The 5,970-nt window shown below is 42.6% G+C and overlaps 1 long non-coding RNA gene across 6 annotated transcripts; it reads right to left on the bottom strand.

The window, feature by feature from the left end:
- Positions 1-779: 779 nt before the first annotated feature.
- LOC125535290 lies at positions 780-4,564 on the bottom strand. 6 transcript variants are annotated; one of them, XR_007294630.1, is made up of 5 exons: positions 3,458-4,564; positions 3,130-3,208; positions 2,133-2,428; positions 2,008-2,034; positions 780-1,274 (listed from the first exon to the last, which is right to left on the bottom strand). It is a non-coding gene; the product is annotated as an uncharacterized LOC125535290 (long non-coding RNA). The 6 variants fall into 6 exon arrangements; XR_007294631.1 differs by lacking the exon at positions 2,008-2,034 and having other exon boundaries at positions 3,458-3,600; positions 3,897-4,559; XR_007294629.1 differs by lacking the exon at positions 2,008-2,034 and having other exon boundaries at positions 3,458-3,600; positions 3,977-4,558.
- Between the last annotated feature and the right edge of the window lie 1,406 nt (positions 4,565-5,970).

Here is a 5,970-nt window from a genome sequence, read left to right on the forward strand (position 1 = left end):
CGTGCCCTTCTTTTCCTTTTAATTAAGCAGGAGGAGCGGATGTGTGCACAATGACGTAATGTGCCTAGCAGCTAGTTGGACATGCTAATGTGGGGCCATTGGCTAATGAATGTTACTCCCTCCATACGGAAATACTTATCCTAGAAATGGATAAAATAGATGTATCTATAACTAAAACAAGTCTAGATAAAACCATTTGTAGGACAAGAATTTCTGGATGGAGGGAGTAAGACTGAAAGATTATCATCAATTGTGCACTACATATCTGATCTTTACAATGCAACAAGACCAGGACTCATTTTTAATACAGCAAACAGAACATTAAATTAGAAATTGTGGGGTTGTTTGGCTGGAGGGACAGTAATTAGGGAGGGGTGGTGGGGGATGGATTATGATTTGAGGGTTGAACTCCCACCGTTTTAGAAAGTTTAATATACCTTGGCACTTCATGATGATTCGTCACAGGATGCATTTCAAGATACAAATCAGCCACTCAGAGTTTTTGTCTGTCTTACCAAACATGGAAGTGAAACTAAAACCAGAATTCACATGCCTAATCCCACCATGATCGCCCACCCTGTCCCTATTGATGCCAAAGCCAAACATGCGAGAGAAGATATATAGAACAATGCAATGTTGGACAAAAACTATCTTACATGAATAGTCCATTGTCATTCTCTAACAGCTAGCTTCTGGTTAGGATCACCAAATGTACTACCGGAGAATCAAACTACTAAGATCAATGCAGAGAGAAACTACGCATTTGAAAAGTAGGCAATGATAAAAATAATAATTTAGAACCTCATCATTTGTTGACACCGTATAGCAATTAAAAACACAGAAGATATGTGACTGCTAATTACTCAACAAATGCATTATGGAAGCTTAAGTTCCATCCGTAATACCTGCAATGTTAGGAGTCATCTTAGCCCAAATAGGCATCATGGCCTTCTCATTTATCCAACCAGAAACCTCCTCTAACAAGGCATGGTCCTGTCAAAGGGTGGCACATTTTTAGCTCGGGCATGCCATGTTGGCATGAGAAATAATCTCAAGAGCATCCTATTTAACCAAAAATGTTTCCATTCCAAATTACTCAACGTATTCAATAATCTCATGACATGCAGCTTTGTTGCATCCTACGCAAATATTCTGTCTTCGGTTGCTAGAACTCATTAAGAGTTGTCTCGAGTGTCCGATCACTGATATGTTCAATGTTCTGCCTTAAAATGATTGGACTCCTGGTTGCTCCATTAGTTTCTCTGCGCCCTGAACTATGCATATAGCAGGGAGTTAGGTTAACAAAATTTACAGCATCCAAGGACAGCTACCAGCCATAATTTAAACCAAACAGTTGGCCATAATGTCACATTACAAGACAGACCATTTGTGACATTGGTAAAATTGATGATTGTGTAGGTCCAATGCAGAGTGGTATCATCGATAGTCTTGTGCAGAATGGGACCAATGATGATGAACGACTTGAAAGAAAATGATGCCTCAAAATGTGTGCCAACACATCTAAAAAATATGTAAACTACAAAGATGACACGACGTGGTTTAGCTTTGCAACGGGAGAAAGATATCACACGTCCCTAGTCCAATAAGCAACCCATTGTAAAAATAGTAGCTAGTCCATAGTTATTTAGTAAAATACTAACTGGCCAATTCCTTTGCAAAGAAATTAACAGGTTAATTCTTCATATCTTGTTAATAATTCTGACCTACAAAGAAAACATGTTGCTCTTGTTTTCAGCACGAAGTTATGTACCGGTACAAAGCACCCCTATGCATGTCCCAAAAGAACAATGCCCTATGGCGACATGGGAAATAACATGTGCCATAATGTAATTTACTTAATAATTAAGCACACAAGTCATCAGGGCATCAAAGAGAAGGCAAGATAGATTTTTAGCTTATCTGCATCAGTACAGCTACACTAAAAGTGGCAACAACGAAGTATTTCAGCATTTAGGTTAGTATCTTGAAAAAGGCCTTGCTCTTGACCTGGTGCTCCAATGCGTCTTTCATGGACTAAAAGAAACAAGAAGCCCATGATGAAAACACCCAGCAACACACAACTATTAAAGGGCCTATGGACTGATTCACAGAAGAGCAAATGTCGGACGTACTTTGTTTCCATGAGGGCCCTGCCGAATCAGCAAATGTCGGACGTACGGCGAACTCTAGCTGAGCGCACCGCTGAACACCATCTCCATTGTCTCCATGAGGGCCGTGCCGAATCAGAATTCTTGCAGTATCTCCAACCATGAGAGTTCAACAAAAGCTGTGATGCAGATCCATCAACATCTAACTGAGTGGTTGAGGATTCGACATGTCATGATGATTTCTTATGGACATCATGATCATAAATAGTGATATCCATGCTATCGGTTAACAGTAGAAAAATATATTTTGAACCAAATACCTGCAATTATAAGAAAATTCGACCATGTTTAATAAAACAAATAAACAACTTCCAAAAATTTATCAAAATTGTGGTTAATTAAATTCTGGGCATATGCTACCCCAACTAAATTCTATGGCCAAATGCAAGTGCAGAATTGGTGAAACAAATTAATTCCTACATTTTCACCACTAAACAAATCACAATTAGTCACACTGATCACACTCATACCCCTGGGTAGCTATCCAAACTGAATCCCCGGTCAGTTAATCACCAGAATTTACCAATTAAGAATTCAAAACACACTCACGCTCTCATTACTGCATGTTTGACGTGTAATAATAGTCATGATAAAAGACTTGGAATTTGCAGAGTAACATATTTCCCTTCTCGCCTCCAAACACACTCATCCAAGAATTAATAGCTTAAATACCAAACTGGGACTACTCAAGCTAGCTAGTTTGCTCTAGTTTGTTAGCTAATCATGGAGTGTGCGTAGACCTAGCTGGTCTAATTGATGGGCTGAAGCCAAATGCCAGTGCGTTGACACGAAATCATAAAATATAGACACAATGATCAAATTATTCTTTTAATTCAAAAATATTCTGTAAGCATGATGGCATCTGGTTTCCATCATACAACGACAAATACTTGTGCATTGGTATAGGTCTTCAATAAATAAAGCATTAGTAAGATAACACAAGTTATTGCATGTCTTCTACCTTTCACTCTCTTTGTCTATCACTTGGCTTCCATTCTCCCTTTCTCTTTCTCCCTCTCCACCTGCTCCTTGACACAATGCTATCACCATTGGTGAAGCTATGAATTAGGGATGAGTGCAATCAGAACAATTATATTATCATTAAGGGTTAATTGCAGAGTTAAACTGAATTCTGATTTCTAAATCATCAAATACAGAGTTGATTACAAGGTGAGCAAACAAAAAACAAAATTTACAAAGAGAAAAAAAATCTAAAAGATATACAGGAGTAGCTAAATGTAACATCAGGAACCAATTCTCAAAAAGAGATTTAAACTGCATTTTGGTACCTATGAGATCACAGGAGCAGGCCATCAGCGCTGACAGTTTCATTTTCATGGTTGAAGATCATAGCATTGCGTCACTTCGAGAAATCCGTACATTCCTCGAGAAATGATCCCAGGAAATGAATAACAAGATGGAGCATCAACTTCTGTAATAGAAAAATAATACAAAAGAATAAAGCTCTGAAAAAAAATCTTACTTGCTCACATTGAGAGATAAAACGATAGTGTGTTGTTACTGTCCAGGTTGACAATTATAGACTCATCAATAGCAAGTGTAGTCTTAATTTATAGAAGGACAATATAAATCTTGTATATAGAACTCATTCAACAGGTTTAGGAGCCTAAATGTAAGAACATGTATTGACATATCTTTAGTATTATAAATGAAGATAATTTTATGGTCTATTGACGCCATTTGATAAATTAAAAAGAAGGTTCTTACCTGCCACTGGGATGTGAACTATTGTCTAGAATTTCAGATAACCATGCACAGTATTTGGTCGAGTATCGGTGTGAACTCACACATGCACACACACACAAACAAAGAAGCCCTCGTCCAACCCGGAAAGGAAATCTTGCCCACGCACTCCGCAGGCGAGCTCGTCCAATCTCACTGCCACTCCGTCTCCCTGGCTGCCGTCCTCCGCCTCCATCCCTCGCCTCTCCACCTCCCCCATCCCCATGCTGCTTTCATCGACAACCACCCATTGCCGCTGCCTTCGATGTGGTTACCTTCACCACTGCCACCGCATCACCATGCCTCGCCATAATCTCCATGCCCTCATTGGTCACGTCCACAGATCAAATAGTAGGACCTACAAACTGGTTATACGCCCAAAAACTGAGCATGCAAGATCAATGTAAAACCAAACAAGATTCTGCAAACTGAACCACATATAACTCCCATGCAAAGAAGGGTACTCTGCATCAGTTCCATAGTCACATGATAGACAATAGATACTGATTTCCTATCAGATGAGTAGACAATGTTGCGAACCTCCCCATGCAATTCTGCAAAGGGTTACAAAATCGTGGAAGGAAATTTGGGGAAACAATTGAACTCCTCCTAATGAGCTAATTACGTCCTCACTCTGCCTTAATGTGACGACGACTTGGCTACCTCTGCTCTCATGGCCCCTCAAAACTTCGATGCTGAAGCAGGATGAGTTGTACTGAATGAATGTGGCAGTTTGGTTGTCGTACATGTTTTAGTGCAGACAATTTATACCTAACACATTGATGTATCATGTACTCCCTCCGTCTCAAAATAAATGTCACTTTGTACCAAGTTTAGTATAAAATTATACTAAGGTTAAGACACTTATTTTGGGACGGAAGGAGTATGATACTCAATGGTGGAGAACAAACTGATTTCAAGGATGCATCACATGATTACAAACTTTGAGAAGCATAATTAGATGCTTGTGATCATCACAATGTAGAAAACTGATGCTTTTGTTCAAGTGCGTCAACTGAAGAATTGCAAATTAATGGAATTTGTATGTGTTGTCAGGTGTGATTGATGACGTGCTACTTTTGCATGTCGTCGTGTAATGGCAAAACTGATGCTCTTCCATCTCAGCATGTTGTTGATCTCCTGAAGCACACTATGGTAGCAAGCATCAGCATCGAATGAGACCCAGCTGGTGGAGAGTAAGGGATGGGTTCAACAAGGGCATCAGATCAGACCTCAGGGAGACCTCGGAAGGCATTCAACCACGAGATCATGACCTGATCTATGGCGTGGGCATGCCCGAGGGCAGCCCGAGCACGACCTGGTCGAGGACGTACCTGGAGACGGTGGCGGCGCTCCTATCCCTACGGTGACGCACTGAACTACACAGTAGGGCAAGCTGAGCGCCTACCTGTAGTCGTCGCCTGCTTTCCTCCATGGACTCCGCTCCTCCTCCACCCTCTGCTTCTCCCTTGCGGGCCTCTGCGTCAGAGTCTCCGACCCAGATCTAGGAAGCGGAGACGCCCCCACCGAGGCATCCGACGAGTACGGCCGGTCGGCCGCTACCACATCCAACGAGGCCCTCCTGAGGTGGGGATGAATGGTGGGAGCTTCAGCCCCCCACCTCCTCCTCGGCTCCCGACGCTGCCCGCCCCCCCTCTCCTCCCCCGATCCCTCCGCTTCTAGGGTTCTAGGGTTCACCACCGCCACCGCTCCTCCGCTTCTAGGGTTCACCACCGGCACCGCTCCTCCGCATCTAGGGTTCACCACCGCCACCGCTCCTTCGCTTCTAGGGTTCGGCGAAGGGACGAAGGGCGGCGGCGGGCGAACGAGAGCAGAGATTCGTGCGTGCGAGTGTTTCTGGATTTTTTTTTCACTGGTTAATTTTCGTAGATTTTTTTGGTTCGTCTGTCTTGGTGCGACGGGATGTTAGGGCTTGGAGTGCGTGGGGGCGGGCGGGGGACTCGGCTTGAGGTTTTTTTGGTTCTATGCGGCTTAGCGTGAGACGGGAGGTTGGGCGTGTGCGGGACTCGATCGCGGGGTTTTTCTTGGTTTTTCGCGG

Source organism: Triticum urartu, chromosome 2 (assembly GCF_003073215.2).
Source record: "Triticum urartu cultivar G1812 chromosome 2, Tu2.1, whole genome shotgun sequence".
Lineage (NCBI taxonomy): Eukaryota > Viridiplantae > Streptophyta > Magnoliopsida > Poales > Poaceae > Triticum > Triticum urartu.